General features: G+C 40.5%; 1 long non-coding RNA gene across 1 annotated transcript in view; it reads left to right on the top strand.

The window, feature by feature from the left end:
• The window catches only part of LOC120638091, a 62939-nt gene extending 44712 nt beyond the window's left edge, over positions 1–18227 (top strand). The window contains exons 2-3 of the long non-coding RNA XR_005659572.1: positions 15998–16138; positions 18107–18227. This is a non-coding gene — a long non-coding RNA (uncharacterized LOC120638091). The remainder of the gene's footprint in view (positions 1–15997; positions 16139–18106) is intronic.
• Positions 18228–22421: the final 4194 nt, after the last annotated feature.

The raw sequence follows: 22421 nt of genomic DNA, 5'->3' as shown, positions 1-22421 counted from the left end.
AGATCTGCTAGACATTGATAGTCTTCCCCAGGGTGGGAGATCTTGAGAAGGTCAGAACTCCTTCAAAGAGGTCAGATTGCGATGATTCTCTCGAGATTATATTTGCGTTTATCCATCCCCACTGAAACGTAGGAAGAGCAGAGGAAAAAGAGGAAACTATTCATTTACCCCATATATTTTAAATTGTAGGCGACAGCTAAAATAATCTTGTCTTCTTGTACTGTACTCTTCCAAGTGCTTAGTACACTCCCCTGCCCTAGTCTCTGTTCTGTAAGTACCACCGACTGATGGATTGCTTCTTCTGAGCAGATTGAAAATAGTACTAAGCAGCATCAATTATCGTTAAGATTACAGCCGCTCGATACGCCTTGATCCCGAAGGCCACGGACGGCCAAGCCATGGTACTTTTTCCATTTGTTTTTCCTTCGGATAAGATCTGTGAATGACCAAGGTCAGGGCTGGCCCTGCCCTAGGCATCGAAATAGCTTCCTAAGACTCAAAGCTAGAATCCGGTTCGCCCAACAAATACGTCTCTGTCGCCAGTGAGGGCCCAAACTAAAAAAGGATTTGGGTCAAAACTCCTGCTCCGTGCAGGTACGGCTGTTTTCATCTGTTACCTCCTCTACTCGGTTAGGACAGGGGGTTACAACGCAGAGTGGTAGAGACCGATCATCGCTAGTGGGGAGGAAAAGGACGCAAGGTTCCTCCTGGATAGAAAAGCACAAACACCCATTCACAAAACTATCCGTAAGCATTTTTTTTAATCAACATTGTCATTGTCATAGCCTGCTTGATCTTCCTACTTTTGGTTAATATGGGAGCCAATTACAGCTTCATCTGTGCAGAATTAACTTTATGGAATAGACACTAGGGATTTGTCTATATTCACTATTTAGATGTATGTCATAAAAAATATGCGGTGGAACCGAGTGCAGGCACTGCAGATGGCAGAGACTTTCAGATTTATTGAAAAATCATTTTAAATTGGTTGTGCTCTTGCCAGAAGTTAATTAATTTTTTTTCCCTCTCCTTTTTTTTTTTTTGGTTGGGGGGGCGTTGTGGGAAATGGGGGGGGGCGGTTTCTGGCCTCACTAGGTGGCAGTGTATGATTACATCTGGAAAGATCATGGAAGTAAGCCTGGTGGCTCCAGCTGTGACCTCCAACATCAAGAAAAAATCTCTGAATGCGCAGAGAGCTCCGGAGAAATCACTTCTCACGTGTCTATTTACACCACTCACCCCAACGGCAACCAAGAGCTCTACCGACATTTCCTCAGACTTCCTGACGGGGCCATCGTTGAGGTGCGTTCCCGTGAAAACAATCTGGGATGACTGCCTTGTCTGACATGGATGGAGATTGTCTCTGTGGGATCTCAAAACCTGTATGAATATTATGATGACCCTCGACGGAGGGAGGAAGCTATTGTCATTCCCAACTTTCTAATGGAGAAACTGAGGCACAGAGCGGGAAGCAACCCAGCTTGGGTCACCAGCAAGCCAAATGCGGGGCTAAGAGATAGAGAAATAGAGCCTCCTCCCCACCATGGGGATCACAAAGTCTTGGTCTTCAAGAGTCTATCGATTGATGATTTATTTTGACCTCTCTAGTCTTAAATACTTTCATGTTTGTGTCCCCCATTAGAGCCTAAGCTCCTTGTGTGCGGGGAATGTGTCGCGTTCTTTATTTTCTACTTCTCAAATGCCTAGTACAGAGCATGGGCCTGGGAGTCGGAGGACCTGGGTTCTAATCCTCCTGTTATATCTATCCTACTCCATAAAATGGATGAAATATTCCTGACTGCTACATCTGTCCTCCTCCATAAAATGGATTAAATATCTCTCCTCCCTCCTACTGAGATGGTGAACCCTTTGTGGGACGGGGACTGTGTCTGACCTAATTAAGTCGTATCCATCCTAATGCTTCCTACAGTGCTTGGAACACAGTAAGTGCTTAACAAAGACCAAAATTATTAGCAATCAAGTGAATACTCAATATGTGCGGCTGCTGCCGTTACTTTTAAAATAGTATTTGTTAAGCGCTTACTATGTGTCAAACACTGTTCTTAGCGCTGGGGTAGATACAAACTGGACCCAGTCCCCGGCCTGCATAGCGCTCCCAGCTTAGGTAAGAGGGAGAATTGTGGCACAGATAAGTTAAGGAAGAAGCAGTGTGGCTCAGTGGAAAGAGCCTGGCCTTCGGAGTCAGAGGTCATGGGTTCGACTCCCGGCTCTGCCACTTGTCAGCTGTGTGACTGTGGGCAAGTCACTTCACTTCTCTGTGCTTCGGTTACCTCATCTGTAAAATGGGGATTAACTGTGAACCTCACGTGGGACAACCTGATTACTCTGTATCTCCCCCAGCGCTTAGAACAGTGCTCTGCACATAGTAAGCACTTAACAAATACCAACATCATTAAGGGTCTCGCTCAAGGTTGCAGTTGACTGAGCGGAATTAGAACCCAGGTCCTTTGACTCCTCGGCCCCCTTTCTTTCCACTAGACCCCGCTGCTTCCCATATGATGTATCTACTGTTGGTTGAGAGCTGTGGTAGGAATGAGTGGGAGTTGCGGTTGAAGAACAAGAAACACTCCCTGGCCTCCTGGGAAAGAAAGACACACGCACACATCTCATCTTCAAAACCATACTTAAATCTTATCTGCTCCAGGAGACCTTGGCTGACTAATTCTTTCATTTCCCCACCTTGTTTTCCTTCAGCTACTGTATCCTTTATACCCTTGAATCTTCACACTTGAGTATTTAGGTCATCCCCCACTTATTTACTTGTCTTTGAACTCTGCTGATTGCCCTTATCTCTAATTTCTGTTAATGTCCGTCTCCCCTGCTGGATCCTAAGCTTCTTTAGGACTAGATGATGGCGTTTCAATCTAACAGTCAATCAGGCAAACACTGTGTGTATGAAGTGTTTTCTAGGCTCTAAGCACTGTACTCTGATCTTTATGAACCCTGTACTGTCTTCCCCGCCCTGTTAAACTGCAAGCTCTTTTGACGGCAGGGTTCGGATCTTCTTACTTTACTCTACTTCCCAAATGCTTTGTAATAATAAGAAAAATTATGGCACTTGTTAAGCGCTTACTACCTGCCAAGGATTGTTTTAAGCTCTGGGGTAGATATAAATTAATCAGGTTGGACACGGTCCCTGGCCCATTTTACAGTTGAGGTAACTGAGGCCCAGAGACGTTAAATCACAAAGCAAAGTGGTGGAGCCAGAATTAGAACCCAAGTCCTTCTGGTTCCTAGGCCCATTCATTCAATCGTATTTATTGAGCGCTTACTGTGTGCAGGGCACTGGACTAACCGCTTGCGAAGCACAGTACTCCTCAACATGGCTGTGGAGTGCCCGGCACATAGTAAGTGATCAATAAATACCATCGATTGATAAAACCATTCTAATAAATATGAAACGTTCTCGACAGGAACATAAACGTATTCTACAGAGACAGATATGTGATGCCGAGGACTTCCGGAATGAGTATCGCCAGCACATAGGACCGTTGTCCGCACATAGTAAGCGCTCAATAAATACCATCGATTGTGTAGGTGTCTTTCCCTCTTGGAATCCCAAATCCTCAGCCGGCCTGAAGGGTATTCAAACAGATATGTGGATAACCAGTTCTTTTCTCCGCACCAATCTCTATAAGTGCTTAGTACAGTGCTCTGCACATAGTAAGCGCTCAATAAATACTATTGAATGAATCTCAGGCTCTAATCAATAATCTTGGATTATTAACACGTAGCGGTGTTTCCAATAAGTAGTGGCACTGAGGGGCAGAGAGGACTGGGGAGAGACAACCACCGAGAACAGGTTTCAGAACAGAGATCCCCTTCCTTAATACTCTATTAATAATAATAATAACTGTGGTATTTCTTAAGCGCTTACTGTATGCCAGACATCGTACTAGGTGCTGGAGCAGACACAAGCAAATCGAGCTGGACAGAATCTGTGTCCCAAAGGGGGTTCGGTCTCAATTCCCATTTTACTGATGAGGCCCAGAGAACCGAAGTGACTCGTCCAAGGTCACGCAGCGGACAGGTGGCAGAGATGGGAATAGAACCCAGGTCCTGCCGACACCCGGGCCTATGCTTCTCTAGATTTAACGATCTTTCATAAGAGCACTATTCATATGTAGGATTCTGTCACGTCGTAATTATGACATGAATTAAGTCTTTATGCCTAGCGCTGGAGGAAGTGTTGGGGTACAGGGGATGCAATCAGATCAAATGTAATCTGTCCCACTTGGGGGTCACAGTCTAAGACAGAGAGCCCAGTCGGATCAGATCTGAAAGTTTTCTATGGCACAAACAGCTCCCTCTTTTCACACCGTCTGCTTTCTAACCTCTTCCTCCTTTCAACCAGCTTGAATAGAGAAATGAAAAACACACTTTCATCAGCTGTTTGTCGGTTGGTATGCGATTAATGATAGGGTGCTTTAGCATAGATAATCTTTTTGCTGAATGGAGTGTGAAAGATAACCATTTGAAAAATGTACTATCTACACAGGAACATAAAAGTAATCTGATGCAAAACCTAGTATTATTTGCGCCCGGGTTACCATCTGATGATGGAACACTATTTATTGTATTTTTTAAATATCACTTTTAAATACATTAACATTGTCCTGATCAATAGTTTTGATTTGGGAACCCACTAATGCATTTTAAATCATTTCCCGTGGGAAACTGGATTTCATTTAGCCTTCTTTGGTTTGCCACTCTAAGAATGCTATCCGGGGGAGCCGCTGCCTCAGATGAGATGACAGTGATCAGGTTGGGGCCACAAGGTCAGAATTCCCATTTCCTCTCTTAGCTCCAATCCTAGTTTCTGGTCATGGTCTGGTCACAGAGGTCAAGGGTTCTAATCCCGGCTCCGCCGTGTGTCAGCTGTGTGACCTTGGGCAAGTCACTTCACTTCTCGGTGCCTCGGTTACCTTATCTGTAAAATGGGGATGAAGACTGTGAGCCCTACGTGGGACAATCTGATTACCTTGTATCTACCCCAGCGCTTAACAGTGCTTGGCACATAGTAAGCGCTTAACAAATGCCAACATTATTATTATTATTATTATAGATTCTTAGTCCTGATAGAGGCTAGAAAATGCTTTTCCTAGTAGTGAACTAACCGATCAAGATCCCACATCTCACTTCCAAATATTGAGAAGTTGGCCTAAGGTGAAGAAATTGACCTTAGCCCAGGGTTCTAAATGAGCATAAACTATTTTGCTATATAATTTTTTTGCCAACTTCCCTCGCCCCTCAGGCACATCAGTCTGTGTTACCCAGGATGGAAACAAATTGAAACCAACACATTTTCCACAGACCCTGCACGAATCACTGGTCTTGGGCCGGGGTTGTTGGGGGGTGCCTTTCCACTTTTGGGGTGTAGTGCAGTATTTGTAAGAGAATTTCCAATTTTAAATAATTTCACAGCAAGTCTGGAACCATCTGCCTCTCCAGAAAATAGTCTAGTGCCAAGTAGTTAGAGTAAGCCAATAGCATATGGAGAAGACAGTACGGAATCCAGAAGGAATAATGCATTTTGGAGCTGTTGTCATTTACTAATGGTTGATCCATCTCCTTGAAAAATCCCTCTTCCTTCTTCTGAAAAATTTCCCTTCAAAAATAATCCAGAAAATAGCCTTAATTTGCTCCATCCTACTCAAATGTTTAGAGATAACATTTATTTAAATGGTATGAGAGAAATCCTCTTCAGGAGATTTGAGAAGGAGCATGGCCTAATGGAGAGAGCATGACCCTGGAAGTCAGAAGGACCTGGGTTCTAATCCCGGCTACGCCAACTGCTTGCAGTGTGACCTTGGGCAAGTCACTTCACTTCCCTGTGCCTCATTTCCTCAACTGTAAAATGTGTACCCCAAACCTGTTCTCCCTCTTAGACCGTGAGCCCCGTGCAGGACCTGGACTGTGTCGAACACAGGCCTGGGAGTCAGAGGACATGGGTTCTAATCCCGGCTCCGCCACTTGTCTGCCGTGTCACCTTGGGCAAGTCACTTTACTTCTCTGTGTCTTAGTTACTCCATCTGTAAAATGGGGATTAAGACTGTGAGTCCCACATGGGACAACCTGATTACCTTGTATCTACCCCAGTGCTTAGAATGGTGCTTGATACATAGTAAGTGCTTAACAAATACCATTAAAAAAAAAATCCCAGCTCCACCACTTGTCTGCTGTGTGACCTTGGATAGGTCACTTAACTCCTCCGTGCCTCAGTGAACTCACCTGTAAAATGAGGTTTAATACTGTGAGTCCCATGTGGGATATAGACTCTGTTCAACCTGATTAGCTTGTGTCTACACCAGGGCTTGGTACAGGATCTGGAACACAGTACGTGCTTAACAAATAACATAAAAAACAAAAAACAAACACAGAACAATCCCAGCTCTGCCACTGTTTGCTGTGTGCCTTGGGCCTCAGTGCCTCAGTGTCCTCAACTAAAAAAAATGGGGATTCAGTGAATGTTCTCCCTCCTATTTAGACTGTGAACTCCACGTTGGACAGGGACTCTGTCCAACCTGATTGATTTGTATCTACACTAGGGCCCGACTAAGGCCCGACATGTAGTGCTTAACAAATTCCATCAAACAAAACAAAACCGAAAAAACCAGTTTCATTAAAAATGCATTTTCTTCCCAGTTCCCAAGTATGAAAGACAGCATAGTCCCACTATTAACTGAACAGGGATCAGATAATGCAGCTTCGGTTCTTAAATCCACCGTTCGCTTTCTCCCGAAAATAGGCTCACTTCCTTCCCTCTGGTATTTCTGCATCCTCATCTGCAAAACCGGTATGTTTGCCAAACCTATCCCATGGGGACGCTGGGCTGGTTAATGACAGAATTTCTGAAAACCCTTTGATCTCTTTCCAAAAAAGTCACAAAGTATTATAAAACACTTCCTAATAGGCCATATTACCACATAAACATTTTCTGTAAAGAGACAACTATGATTACTGTCATAATTAAAATGCACTTTTGTGATATGCATGTAGTTTGTTTCCAAACCTGTGTTACAAACTGATATATAAACACTACTCCTGCAGAAAGGTAAAATAGTGTTTTAAGCGCACATACTGAGATGAAAATCCCATAAATCAAATATTATTTTAGAATTCAATTCAGCTTCCTTCATCCCTCCGGAGTGCAAGTAATATCTGGGGGAAAGGGACACTTTTTGATATCTAGGTGACTTGGGATATAATTTAGTGAATTTTGACATCACCTCCAAGAGTGAGTTGGGGCAGCTGAAGGTATAGTAATGGAATTTATTAAGAATCTATGGTGCACTGGGGTAGGTACGAAGTAATCAGATTGGGAACAGACCTTGCCCCACTGAAGGCTCACAGGTAGAGAAGAAGAACCGCTATTCAATTCCAATTTAACAGAGGAAGGCCAGAACGATAAAGTGACTTACCCAAGGTCACACAGCGGGCAAGCAGGCAGAACCGCGGCTATGGACTCCTAGTCTTGTGTTCTTTCCACTGAGCTACACTGCTTCTCTTCACTGCTTCTTTCCACTAAGTACACTGAGTTAAGGAGGTTGAGGAGCTGTGCACCCAAGGAAAGTTATCATATACATTTCCACTGACGCCAGTGATTTGGAAGCTCCATAGACGTACATTACCTCCCGTGGAGATGATCTTAAAAAAAATAAAACAATGACAGTAAGAACTCTACTTATTATGGTATTTGTTAAGCGCTTATTAGGTGCAGAGCACTGCTCTAAGGGCTGGGGTTGATACAAGGTAATCAGGTTGTCCCACGTGGGGCTCACGGTCTTAATCCCCATTTTACAGATGAGGGAACTGAGGCACAGAGAAGTGAAGGGACTTGCCCAAAGTCACACAGCTGACAAGTGGTGGAGCCGGGATTAGGACCCATGACCTCTGACTTCCAAACCCATGCACTTTCCACTAAGCCATGCTGCTTCTATACTTCACTATTTGTCACTATATACTTCACTATTTGTCGTTGGTTCTAATATAGCCAAACCATTAGGAACCAGTAAATCAGTATGGCTGGATATCTCTACTCTCAGGCTGGAGAATGCTTACAAATACTACAGTTATTAGTATTTAGTATTACTAAAAATAATTGTAGAAATGTAGAAACTGCATTTCTATATAATTTCTCCTGAGCTCTATTTTTTCCTTCTGGTTGTTTTTTTTTTTGGAAACAGCACATGTGGTATAAAGAAAGGTAATTCTTCAAAGTTTCGATGCTGCGAAACCTAGATATAGAAGATTGTCTCATCTTCATAAAGTTGCAAATAAGCTGCCGTATCCCAGTGCATCACTCCCAATTAAGAAAGTCCTTGGAGCATTAATTGGAGTGGAATGGGAAAACGGGTTTCTGTCATTAGAGGCGGTGATGCCTGGTGGTCTCTGCCTGGATCTGGGAGTCAGCGACTTTTGTGATCAAATCTAGGCTCTGCCTCTAAGTTGCCAAGTGGCTCTAGGCAAGTCACCAATCCTCCGGGGGCCAGGCTCATCTACTTTGTGTCTCTCCCGTCTGAAGGTCTCCTTACACGTGGCGAGGAGAGGCCCAGCAGGACGTCTGATTCCTCGTCTGCAAAATGAGAATATTAATACTTACCTAAATAACAGATTAACCAATTAGGGATGGTTTAAGTGCTCCGGCAATGTGAAGCAGCAGGAGAAGGAAAGAGAAGATGAACTGCTGAAGCACAATCACATGCCCCACTATATTGAATTCCAGTTACACAATTCTCCCTTTCTGCCCTTGGAATTGTCCCGTGGCCAAGTAGAGAGGTAGTGTAAAATTCCCATAGCAGAAACAGAGGGCCTTTCGTTGCTTTATCACCACGAGTGGGGACAATTCTGCATGGGTTTGATGTTTTTAATAAAAGGGAAGCCATGGCTTTCACGTTTGCACTATACTGATACATTGCAGGAAAGAGTCACACAAGAAATGTCAGTGGGTCTTTAGTACTTGAATCTTTCTACCTGAATTTGGTTTCAGAGTGGAGTATGACCTGTGGTGGAAATTGCATAATTCTCTTCCTTGCAAACTGACTCCATACATTCTAGAACCGAAGTATGTTTCTTGGAAGTAGGATGATGACAAAATAAGAAAAAGAGTATGCAGAAAATGCTAATTAAGTGCATACTGTGCACTTTCCATTAACACTGTGTTTTTTGGAAAAAAAAATTGCATTGATTCCTCTTTCTCAGAATTTTGCCCTGAAAATTTGTCTCAGCCCTTGAGAAGGATACTTAACTGTCTTGTAGGTCACATACTTCACTGTCTGGTAGGTCACTTTTTCCTCCTATGGAAAATAAATATAAGGGGCAAGAATTCTCCTGTATTTGCAGTGTTCTTGGGCACATTATTTAGCATACATTTAGTGAGCTCAGAAAATGAACCCCATTGAAAAAAAAAAGCACAAAACCCCATTATTCCCATTTTCTGTGCCCCCCATTTATTTAGATCTAAACCTTCATGAGGGAATAAGTTATTGAACAGCTGCAAGAAAAGATAAAATAACAATTTTAAGGAAATGGGAGCATTTAGAAGCATTACAATGTGAATTTTCCAGGTAAAACTATAAAGCTGCCTATTGAAATCCCTGCTTGTAAAATAGAACCCAATTACATCTAGGGATCCAGTCTAATTTGTACCGAAGGCCCTGAGTGCTTGATCCTAACCTGGAATCTTAAATATTGGTCACATCTTCTCTCCTGACCATTTCTCCATCACAAACTTTGATTGGGATGACAGTGAGCTTAATCCAAGGGGTGATCAATCGATCGATCAATAAGTGGTATTTATTGAGCACTTACTTGTGCAGAGTCCTGGACTAAATATTAATGAATAAAAACCTTCGGGAAGGAATCCTGAAAGGAAAATATGATGTCACCAAGGGAGCTTATGTAAAAAAAATACAGACAATTTTAAAATAATAATTTCAGAAACTTTTCTCATTTGTCTGCACCTAGTCAGTAATCTATAGCCCTCTTTCATTACCAGAAATATCACTCTTTAAACTGCCTGGAAATGGAAAATTAAGAAGTAAATGCATTTAACAGGTAGAAGTGCCTCTGTTTTTGTGGAGATTGTGGGTATGAACTTAAAGCAATTTTAAAGCAAGAGATTCTTCACTATATTGTTTTTTGATAGCACCATCTATGTGCCAGATTGGCTACACTGTAGAGTTCATGTTCAATTCACAATTTACAATGCAAAACAGCCTTTTTTCTCTACGTAAACAATATTAATCAGGTACTCACCGAGAGGCAGTAGGATTTCTTCTGCACTGTGAATCTCTACTAAAGTGTGTCTTCAGCTGCAGGTTGTAGACAGAATCCCAATTCAGATCTTTGTCATTCATTCTTTTAACACATTTTCAGTGTGTCGACCTGCAACGGCCAAGCTAAATTAAAAAATTATGACCAGTTCTTTAACGTGGCAAATAGAGTCTTGCTGTCAGGATATAATCCACTGCAGCGTGAACGCAAAATGAAGATGCATACATTTGTAATATTACTGACCACACCCTTTCTTCGATATGTGGAAAAATTGTTTTGACTATTCATAATTAAACATATTAATGGGTCTCTGTGTCAGTTGCCTTGAGTTTCAACACCTGTTCCACTTCTATAGATAATAAACTGAATTGTTATCCCCAGCAAATTTTTCTCTATGTTTTAATGTTTTATTTTAGAATTTTGCCTCAGTATATGTGAGTGCAGAATATCAGAAAGGGCTTTTCATTTTCAAATGAAGTCACTGTCATTTTTATTTGGATTGATTTAGATACAATCATTTCCAATTTCTGATCCTTAATGGACTTTGAAGCTAGGGAAAGAATCATTTAAAATTATTCTTCCAACAGTTGCAAAAATGAACAGCAGTAGCTTTCTGCAATTTTGTAGGATTTTTAACCTTTAAAAATTGTTCAGACCCATCAAGTTACTTTGGATATTTTCTTAACGTCCAAGTATAATTTTTATCATCAAAATACTAATTTAATTGCCGTGACCTATATGGAAACGCCTTTCACAGAAATGGGGGAGGAAGAAGAGGTACATTAAAAGGCACATTAAGGACACATTGACATAAATACAACGCTGTAAATGTTAAATGAAAAAAATTTAAAATGCTAAACCTAAAAATTATAGAGGTGAAGTTTATAAGTAATCTTTATGATGGAAATAAGAAAGGTTGGAGTGTTCACTTCCAATAAAATCATTCACATTTTAACCTGTAACAAATATTTTATTTTTATAGTGCTGAGTGTTGAAAGCCGGTTCTTATGGAATGGCCTTCCATAAGTCTAATAATTATCAGGCTCATTCTAATTTATTAATCATAGGTCACGGTAATATTTGGGGCAATATTGAATTTTAGAATTATCTATTTGAAATTCAGGCCCAAAGAAGTTAGTGCTGGAAGTAAATATTTACAATATTACTAGACAAAAATTACTAGTGCCTTTTATCTGTCTTTAGCCAAGGGGGCTTACTAGAACTCACTTCTTATTAATAGGACACAGATAAATCACAAACTAGAAAAAACGCCATTTCTTGTTAGGAAATGTTCTGCGGTAGCACCTAATACATCTATGAGGGCTTCTGTAGGATTTCTTGTACTACACTATATGTTATACTACACATAATAATATTCTCTTTATAATCTTAAAAAATGGCAGATTCATCCCATCCCAAATCGTACTCTTTGCAGTCATGGGTTTCTAATTATTTGAACTGTACATCAGGGTAACAAAATAAGACACTGTGATTCAAAGCCAATTACTTCAAGGAGAATATTTACTTCTGTCTTTGATATTATCGATGTTTGTGTAAGATTTCTACACTTTCTAGAAAAGTGAATAAAAGCGTATAAGTTTATTTGAAGGACAAAATCTGATATAGCAGACTGAATGACACTTAAAAAGAATGAAACAGTCGCTGTAGCTTATATACTGAAGCAATCTTGACACTAATGCTAAATTACAGCTTAGAAACATCTAGCATTTTTACCTATATGAGAAAAGGCTTTTTACATATTTAACATAATTCTGGGGAAAATCAACTGGAATTATGTATAAAGATATGTACAGTGTAACCAAAGGGCATTAATATTCCCCAGTAGAATACTTACAACAATTTTATTGCCATTTGGTGTCATTTTCTGAAGATATAAAATACAGCCAGTAAACAAACTAGACTTTGGATTTAAGTTGACAGCTGTTCCTTCAGAAGCAATATTCTGATATTTAATGATACAACTGAGCAAACTCTATTTTTGTAAAATGAAGGGATGCTATACTGTTGCGAGCATTTTTAGCAGATAATGACGGCAAAGAGTCAAAAGTAAACAAGAAAATGAAAGAACTTCATGTTTTATTTCTGTTAGAGTCTCTTTTTCTGCTGTTAATTGATCTTTTGCATTTCCTATCTCCAGGAGAAGTACCTATATTTGCTGATTGCAGAGCAACTAGTTCATGCAGTCTTTTCATCACACCAAGATATCAGTGGGCTAAACAATTTTAAACCTTGTTCGCGTTGACTGACCTTTTGCTCTTTATTCAGTCCTCGATTCATATGGATTGCTTGATTTGAATTACTGCACTCTGTATCTAATGTGACCCCCTCTTATAAAAGGGAGTAATTCCTTTGGATTTTATAAAAGTGGCATAAGTTAGCTGGCAATGTAGATGCAATCAGCTTGTATATTTAAGACAATAGTTTAAATGCAACTATACTAAAATTCCTATTCTACTGAGGTTTCTTTAATACCCCGTATCTCATGCCAAGTTTGATCAGCAGTATTTTCCTGTGACCCTTTAACACAGTGTTAGCGGGAAAGTAGTAAGCCCCTCCATTAGAGGGCAAGGTCATTGGCAGCAAGGAACTTGATGCTTTTTTGTTTTATATTTCCTGAATGTTCAGTATAGTACATTCCAGGTACTGGGTACTTAGTAAATGCTGCTTCTACTATTCTTAAGGGTGTGTTTTGAGTACTTAGCTTGGAAAGTGCAGCAGAAGCATGATACGTTCCCTGTCCACAGGGTTACGTGACAGGGTTACATCCACTAACCATGGAAGGGTCACCTTTTTTTAAAAAAATGGTATTCATGTCAAACACTGTTCTAAGTGCTAGGCCAGGTACAAGTTCATTAGGTCGGACACAGTCCTGGTCTCATAGGGGGCTCGCAGTCCAAGTAGGAGGGAGATCAGGTATCCCCATTTTACATCTGAGGAAACTGAGGCACAGAGAAGTTAAGTGACTGGCCCAAGATCACACAGCAGACAAGTGGCGGAGTGGGATTAGAACCCAGCTCCTTCTGACTCTCAAGCTCTAGCCACTAGGCCATGCTGCTTCCCCTATATTTATATACTTACCAATATACCTACTGTGCGCTGAGCACTATACAGAACATGTGGAGTGGTACAGCAGCACAGCAGAGACATTCTCCTTACCCTTAAGGAGTTTAACATAGAACAGGAAAGACATCCTGGCACAAGTTAATTTATAATTACCGGCTGCAGGAGGAAGGATCAAAATAACCAGGTGATCAAGTATAAGGAAATATGGGTAGGGGAAATAAATCAGCGAATGAGCAAGTGTGCAGATCGATGCACATGGAAGTGCCATGTATTGGTGGATGTGCATAAAGGCCTGTTTGGGTGACATGACCTCAGGTGAAATAATTCAGCTGGTGAATGCTTCTTGCCGGGCTCCTCCCCTCTCTGGATCTGAATTCCTTTCACTCGCTCAGCTGCTCGTTCTTCTGTTGACTATCAGATCAGAGCTTCAATCAGCCCACTGATTTCTTACTACAACCCAGGCCGCACACTTTGCTTCCCTAATGCCAAGCTACTCTCTGTACCTTGATCTCATCTATATCTTCACTGACCCTTGCCCAGGTCCCCTCTCTGGCCTAGAACTCCCTCCCCGTTCATAAATGACAGACCATCACTCTCTCCACCTTCAAAGCCTTATTAAAATCATGTCTCTTCCAAGAGGACCTTCCTTGCTAAGCACCTCGTTTTCCCACACTCGTTCATACACCTGAATTTATGCCAGGAGGTTGGCTTGGAAACAATTCATGTTCCCGAAATAATGCTAGGCACTTGGATCTGTACCTTTTAGGAGCTTGATAGTCACACCAACCTCAGCCCCACCGCACTCGTATACGGATCCACAATTTATTTTAATGTCAGTCTTTCCCTCTAGACTGTAAGCCCCTTGTGGGCAGGGAATGTGTCTATCAACCCTGTTCTATTGTACTCTCCCAAGCACCCGGAACCCAGGTCTTTGGCTTCTCAGAGCAGTCGCTGGACCAGCAGCAGGATTCATAAAGGGAAAGTGAGATCAAAGCAAGTGGAATAATAATAATAATAATGTTGGTATTTGTTAACCGCTTACTATGTGCAGAGCACTGTTCTAAGCGCTGGGGTAGACACAGGGGAATCAGGTTGTCCCACGTGGGGCTCACAGTCTTCATGCCCATTTTACAGATGAGGGAACTGAGGCCCAGAGAAGTGAAGTGACTTGCCCACAGTCATACAGCTGACAAGTGGCAGAGCTGACATTCAAACTCATGACCTCTGACTCCAAAGCCCGTGTTCTTTCCACTGAGCCATGCTGCTTCTCTAGACTAACATGAGATTCCGTGAATGGCGTAAAGTAATGGAACATGGCAATGTAGAATTAATGCTTTCTCATAGAACTCTAATTTCTTCATTTTGGGTGTTCAAATACCCAAACACCAAGAGTAATCTATAAAGGTTTGAGGGCATATTCTAGACAATAGCTGCTGTGCTCAGAATGATTTTTAAAGTCTATCTGTGGCCAGGAGGCTTAGATAGTCCACAGCTTTTATGGATAAAAAAAAGAAGTAGTAGCCAGGTGATGCGTGCACTGTGCTGATTTAGATCCTGATGGGAAGGACTGAGCTCATAATACAAAAAATGGGTCAAATCATTCTTCACCACACAATAGTACTGAATCAAGCAGAGAATTAATACAAATCATTAGGAATTTTCTAAGTGATGTCCTTCAAAACTGGCTCTGGCTCCTTCAAAATGTTGGCAAGACCTGTTAAGAGATTGAAATGAATGCTTTATACGAACAACCCATAGACAAATCCAAACTTTATGTGCCAAGGAAAGTAGGCACAATTCATGTTCAGAAATAAGCAGCATATTTCTCAATAGACAATCATTTCTAATGCCATTCATATATTTTTCAGTTTAGATTTTCTTTATGCAAAAGAAATAGCCTAAACAGAAAAAAAAATACTTGGGGCAACAAAAAAACTACATTTGATTATTTTATCATTTTAGGATATGAGTAGAATTTGAAGAACTCACAATTTACAGTGGATTAAGTGGTTTATCACAACACTGTGTCCCGGAATAGTGAAAATATATAGCTTAATTACTGTAAAATTTTCAGGTAATTCTGTTGTAAAGACTGTTGCAAAGAGTAATAATGATGATGTTTATTAAGGGTTTACTCTGTGCCAGCTACTGCAGTAAATACAAGATAATCTGATTGATTACCGTTCCTGTTCATTCATTCAGTCGTATTTATTGAGCGCTTACGGTGGGCAGAGCACTGAATTAAGCGCTTGAAATGTACAAATCGGCAACAGATGGAGACCATCCCTGCCCAACGACGGGCTCACAGTCTCAAAGGGGGAGACAGACAGCAAAACAAAACAAGTAGTCATGCATCAGTTCCTGTCTCATAGAGGGCTCATCGGATAAGAGAGAGGGAGAACAAGTATTTTATCATCATCTTATAGATGTGAAGACTGAGGCACAGAGGGGTTAAATGACTTGCTCAAGGTCACACAGCAGACCATCAGTGGAGCTGATACTAGAAACCGTGCTAGTTTCCATCCTGTGCTCTTTCCACTAGTGGAATTGAATTTGTTTGAATTATAATGATGTTTCCTTGAAATCTGATGTAAGACTATTATCTCCTATTTTTAAGGTTTTTGGTGATATTAATGGAATGAATCTTCTGTATAGTGACGTGAGCCCAGTCATAGAGGACCACTTAAGAGAAATGGACATTGTTCAGGGAAGTTCCACTGAGGTCGAACTGCGGGAAAGGAAAAAGAATGGAGGAAAGGTAATGTTTGGAAACTGGCAGCAGATGTGCCAGTCTTTATCATAAATACACTGAAGATTATTAAAGGCCAGAGAATGGATAGATAATCACACAATATCTTCTAGTTTCTCGTTTAGAGCGGAAGCCACTTTGATCTAGGACTGTGACGTAGGGAGAGATGCTATTTCTTCCAGCTATCTGATGAAATATGCACGTTATATGGGGTGTATAGGGACTACAGCTGTCATTCTTTCACCAGACGATAGTAAATAGCATAAGTGTTTTCCAAAATTTATTCAGTATGGCTGTAATTGAATGCAGAGCAGTATACACTAATATTATTGTACTTTTTATTGCCTCATGTCTAGAGATTTCAAGGCCTTTGAAGGCTTTAATGTATGAATCCTCTGAAAGCATTTGTGAAATGTTAATTTTATTTTCCTTATATAAACTACAGGTAAGCTGAGGGGCAGAAGTTAGTATTTCATTTATATTAAATTTTGAGGAAATGACAGAATCTGAAAAAAAAAAGACCCAGAGAATTGGAGATTCTGTATCTTTTTTGGGGGCTAAATAAGTTACTTTTCACCAAACTGTTTTGAATAAAAATAGAGAGTTGGAAAATGGACCAATTTTATGCCCATTCTACTCACTTCTCATAATGGTGAAGATCGAATAATGTCCTTTCTAAATCACCTTTTTTTCTTTTTACAGATGATATTTCTGTTTATTTCTATTCTGAAAGTGCTTCACATCCCTTGATTATTTTAATTACCCTCCTCTAATATCTCTTCTACAGATTCAGACAGCACTCGGTTTCTAGATATATTATAAAGTGTACACTCTATACACTTTATAATAACAGTGCTAATGATAATGACATTTGGGATTTGCTTTACGGGACTTATGAAGTGCTTAACTTTGTGCCAAGCACTGTACCTAAGACCTGGGGTGGATACAAGCTAATCAGATCAAACTCAGTCCATATCCCACATGCGGTTTATATTCAAAGAAGGAGGTTAGAACAGGTTTTTGATCTCCAATTGTGCAGTTGAGGAAGTTGAGGCACAGAGAGAGTAAGCAACATATCCAAGGTCAGACAGTAGGCAAGTGGCAGAGCAAGGACAGGATCCGGGTCCCAGTTATTTTCTCTTTTGATGCCTTAAAACATTTTCTGTACCTTTCCCAGTGGTTCCCAGCCTTTTGTCTGCTGCTAGAGGGGACTATGGACAGTGATTTCAAGGTCTCTTTCCTGAGCCATTACTGACAGCAATCAGTCAATCAATCATATTTATTGAGTGCAGAGCACTGTACTAAGCGCTTGGGAGAGTACCATATAACAGAAGTAGCAGACACGTTCCCTGCTCTCAATGAGCTTACAGTCTAGATGGGGAGACAGACATTAATATAAATGAATAAATTATGGATATAGGGTGTATTTTACACTTGGGCTGCCCCCAGAATGGACAATTATAACTGGCCCCTCTGAAACAAAGTTCATATCTTTGAAGAACAGATTTTGGTGCTCCTCTTTAGGACAAATCCTCTTAAGTTCCTTACCATTTCCTTATGACTCCTGTTTTCTCTCTCTTTCAAAATCTTCTTGATCACCTCTGAATTCTCCACAGGATATCTTCCCTTGCTCAAATAATGGATCCTAGAGGAAAGCACAAAACTCTAGTGAATGACTGTTAAGAATATTGTTTTCTTCATGCCATTCCTCCATGTTCATATGTCATTTTTTGACTGACAGTTAAGCATTTCTGATCATTTTCTTCATGGTTCACTTTCCTTTCTAGATCCTTTCCAGTGTATTTACACATTACGTGTCATTCTTCATCTTTTATAATTTCACTTCCTTTTTCCTCCTCCCCTCATCTTCCTATATTATTTTTCCAGCTTGAGAAATTGAATTGCTGTCCATAATTCATAGCATCACATGTTCCCATTTTCAAAGGCCTTAATGTTTAAACTCTTTTCTTCCTACAGCTCTAGAGAGAAAAAAAAATGAACAAAACAAAGATCAACTTAGTGACATCAGGAGAAGAGGAAACACATTTATTTTAAGGAAATCATCCCAACGAAAGCAAAGCAAATTAACTTGACTAAAATAGGCTAAACAGAAAACTGGCTGGTTTTTTTAGTTAAACTTTTCTGTTGCTTATTTTTCCTTTAGAAAAAAAAATCTAGTTCCTGAAAAAGCTGGTTGAGTTCAGATCACTTTTGGTATTTTGCTTGATTTTCCTAGTGAATCTCTCTTCTCCCCACCTCATTTCCTCCTTATGACCATTTTTGTACTTTTGCATCACCTAAACTCTTGGATGCTCAATTTTCCCATACCAGTAGCATAAAAGCATAATTTTAAACTGTATTCTAAATTATTTATGTGTATTAACATCTGTCTCCCCTGCTGCACTGTAAGATCACAGTGGGTAGGAAACGTCTACGAACTCTTGAACTGTAGTCTTTCACACACTTACTAAACTCTCTGCACACAGTAAGCGCTTAATAAATGCCACTGATGATTATGTTGATGATGATGATGTTGCTTCTTCCTGCCTGTAATTTGTTTTAATGCCCATCCCCCCCAACTAGATTGTAAGCATCTCAAGGACAGAGATCATTTCTACCAACTCTTTTGTAGTGCAGTCTCCCAAGCATTAAGTAAACCACCCTGCACAGATTAAGGGCTCAATAAATTATACTGTTGGATTCATTCATGGATTAAATGTCCAAAATATGCCTGCACATTCAGGAAGCTTTCTATTTTCATTTATTTCATTGCATTAGGTATCTGTTGAATCATTTATGCATACTGTAAATTTGAATGCTAAATTTAAACAATCTAAGTTTTCCAAATGTTTGGACTTGATTTCTCTCTGGTCTTTTAGAAATTAGATACAGGATTTTCTTTCTTTGAGGGGTTTCCATTGCATTATGTGTGTGAGGAGAGATTTACAGACTTGTTTTTCATCAGTTTCCTTCTCTTTCAAAAGAGACCTTGCTGGTATTCCTATATAAGCTTTAGAACTTACGATCCATTTCAGATTGGAGAGGTGTTTCCGATGCCTGCTCTGCATAGATCTAAGAGTTTATTTCTCAATTACCTAAAACCGATCGACCAATCATTTTGTAGGCCTACTTACGTGGAAATATATGTCCAGTACAATAGAGTCAAGAAAATGTTAGATTTGCTGTCTTTCTGGGGAAGCAGTGTGGCCTGGTGGAAATAACATGGTCCTAGGAGTCAGAAGACCTAGGTTCTAATCCCAAAGTCTCACAACAGACAAATACCAGAGCTGCGATTAGAACCTAGGTCCCCCTGACTCCCAGGCCCATGCTCTATCCACTAGACAACGCTACTTCTCAGCTTGCAGTGGGAGAAAGGATTGAAATCTAAGTTTAATTATCTTGCCTCCCTCTTTCTCCTATTCGACTATAAAATTCTCTTTTACTGAAATGAAATACTAATACAGTACTAATACATTAATTTTTTTGTGGCCCTTGGAGCAGGAAACCTGAATAGTACTTATCATTTTTAGCTGCTATTTTGTTGGCAACCTTGTTGCCATTAATATAATAAGATATTAATTGTCTGTTTGCGCAATATTCATTTAAATTGATTTTTCCCCATGTGGATATGCACACATATATGCAGTCATTACCGCAAACTGTAAATAAACAAATCCTTTAAGTGATTTAGTTTCCCCAGGTGCCTTCTGTGTTCTTGTCATCTATATAAACTTGTATTTGCAGCTCAGAACTCTCAAAGAATAAAGATATGAATATGAAAGAATTAAAATTTAAAAGGTTTGTTGTAGATTAAAAAGTGAGGTCTATTAAAATATATCTGGAATCAAGCCCGAGCAGCACTGGATAGATTACACTAGATGCCATTTTAAGCAAGTGGATGAAAAATGAGTGATTTTTTATCATTCAGTTAAATATGGTGCTAGGCGGTATGTGCTAGCATTAAAAGGAAATTACTTAGCACTTCACCAATCACAGCATGGGAACATGCCATTGGAAGCCGTATTTCTAAAGATGCTCAGTCCTTAGGTTTATTAAATAAATCAACTGATTGCGCTTAGAGATGCACTGTAAAGAGCATAGAAAACATTATAAAGGAGCACGCATTGAAAACGTACAGATATTTTATTGCCACTTTATTCTGCCTGCCCCTTCCTCAGTGCACTCCCTCATACGCTCATTATCTTCTCTGATGGCGAAAAAGTTATGAGCCTGAAACCCTCCCTATATTTGTCTTAAGTCTGAGCCTGGTCCATGTGAAGTCCCCTTACACCGTTGTAATCTGCATCAAAGATAGTATGAGAATCCCCTTTCCTTGCCATTGGAGGGTGAAATTTCTCCCCAAAGGAAAATATACTTTTCCTTTATAAATATACTTTTAAAAAATATACTTTTTCCTAATATACAAAGGAAAAGGGGATCCTCTGATAATTACCATTCTTCCCTCTTCACATCTGACACAATGCTGCTCTCCTCAACCTGGAGGCCTTCCCTGATTAATCCCTCGTCTCTCCATCCTATTTTCCCCCTTTTGCCACTTGAACATTTTCACATCACCTAAGGGCTTGGGTGTTCTATCTCCTCTCCTGCATCCCTGGGAGCACTTTAAGTTCAAGTCCTTCCACTTGGTTGCTTCCCCCTACTTGTAATTTATTTTAGGGTCTGCCTCTCCTGCTAGATTGTAAATTCCTTGAGGGAAAGGGTCGTGACTACTCATCCATTCATTCAGTCGTGTTTATTGAGCACTTACTTTGTGCAGAGCACTGTAATGAGCGCTTGGAAAGTACAATTCAGCAGTAAAGAGAGACAGTCCCTGCCCACACCAGGCGTACAGTCTAGAAGGGGGAGACAGACATCAAAACATGTCAACAGGCATCAATATAAATAGAATTATAGATATGTACATATGTATACAGGTGCTTTGGGCGGGCAGAGGGGGGTAGAGCGAAGGGAGCTGGTCAGGGTGACACAGAGGGGAGGGGGAGCTGGGGACCAACTCTATCCAGTGCTTAGAACAGTGCATAGGACACAGTAAGTGCTTAACAAATGCCATCATTATTATTGCACTGTCCTCAGCACTCACTACAGCGGAAGCTAATATGGGTATTAGACCCGTACACTGAGCAGAAATAAGCCACTACCTAATTTTCATCATCAAGGGGCCGAGGAAACATTTTGTGGATGTGGTTAAAAACCAAGCCTAGGACAGCGTCATTATCTCAATTGAAAACTGGGAGGTTTTTGTTGAAACAGACCAGCGATAGCGCACCGTTATCAAGAAAGGAGTGGCATTTTTCGTTAAAAAACCCTCTAAGGAGCAGAAGACAAGGAGGCAAAGGAGAAAACAGCACCAGAAGCTGCATGCATCGAAGATTACAGTACAAAATAAGAGCATTATTTTTGCTTGCACCTCAAGGGTGGATTTTTCAGCCAAACACTCTCGTGTTGGGGAATTTCACACTCGGTGGCATCTGTGAATATGAAGGACAAATCTCTATTTACATCATCAAGGCTGAATGTTTTTCTATACCCTCTGAGGCCTTTTTTGCTATAGGTGAAATGAGGATTGTGAGCTTCATTATTGAGCAGGAACTCTGTTTTTGGCTCCTACTGGACTCTTCCAAGCCCTAAATACAGCACTCAGCACTCAGTGATTTACCAGTAAATCCGATTCAGTGAATGAAGGAAATATTTGGTTTGTTACCAAAATGTAATCCATCAATCAGTGCTATCCATTGAGTGCTTACTTTGTGCAGAGCACTGAACAGAGCTCTTGCGGGAGTGCGATAGAGTTGGTAGACGTGATCCCTGTCCCCGAGGAGCTTACGGTTTTTCCATTACAACTAATCCTTGGAATATTATTTAATCAACCATTATGATTTTATTATGCTCACATCAAGAACAGTCTATCTAAGATGGTTTTGTGTTTTATTGCTCCTGATATGTCTGATCCCAATCTTCCTTAAAATTTCCACCTATATTCATCATTCTATAATAATAATCATGATGATGATGGTATCTGTTAAGTGGTTACTATGTGCCAACCACTGTTCTAAGCGCTGGGGTAGATACAAGGTAATCAGTTTGTCCCATATGGGGCTCTCGGTCTTAATCCCCATTTTACAGATGAAGTAACTGAAGCATAGACCCGTTAAGTGGCTTGCCCGAAGTCACACAGCTGATAAACTGTGGAGTCGGAATTAGAACCCATGACCTCTGACTCTCAAGCCATACCCTTTCCACCAAGCCACGCTGCTTTTCTAATTTCGCTGTC

Source organism: Ornithorhynchus anatinus, chromosome X2, assembly GCF_004115215.2.
Source record: "Ornithorhynchus anatinus isolate Pmale09 chromosome X2, mOrnAna1.pri.v4, whole genome shotgun sequence".
In the NCBI taxonomy this organism is placed as follows: Eukaryota; Metazoa; Chordata; class Mammalia; order Monotremata; family Ornithorhynchidae; genus Ornithorhynchus; species Ornithorhynchus anatinus.
This window is presented reverse-complemented; position numbering and strand designations above follow the sequence as displayed.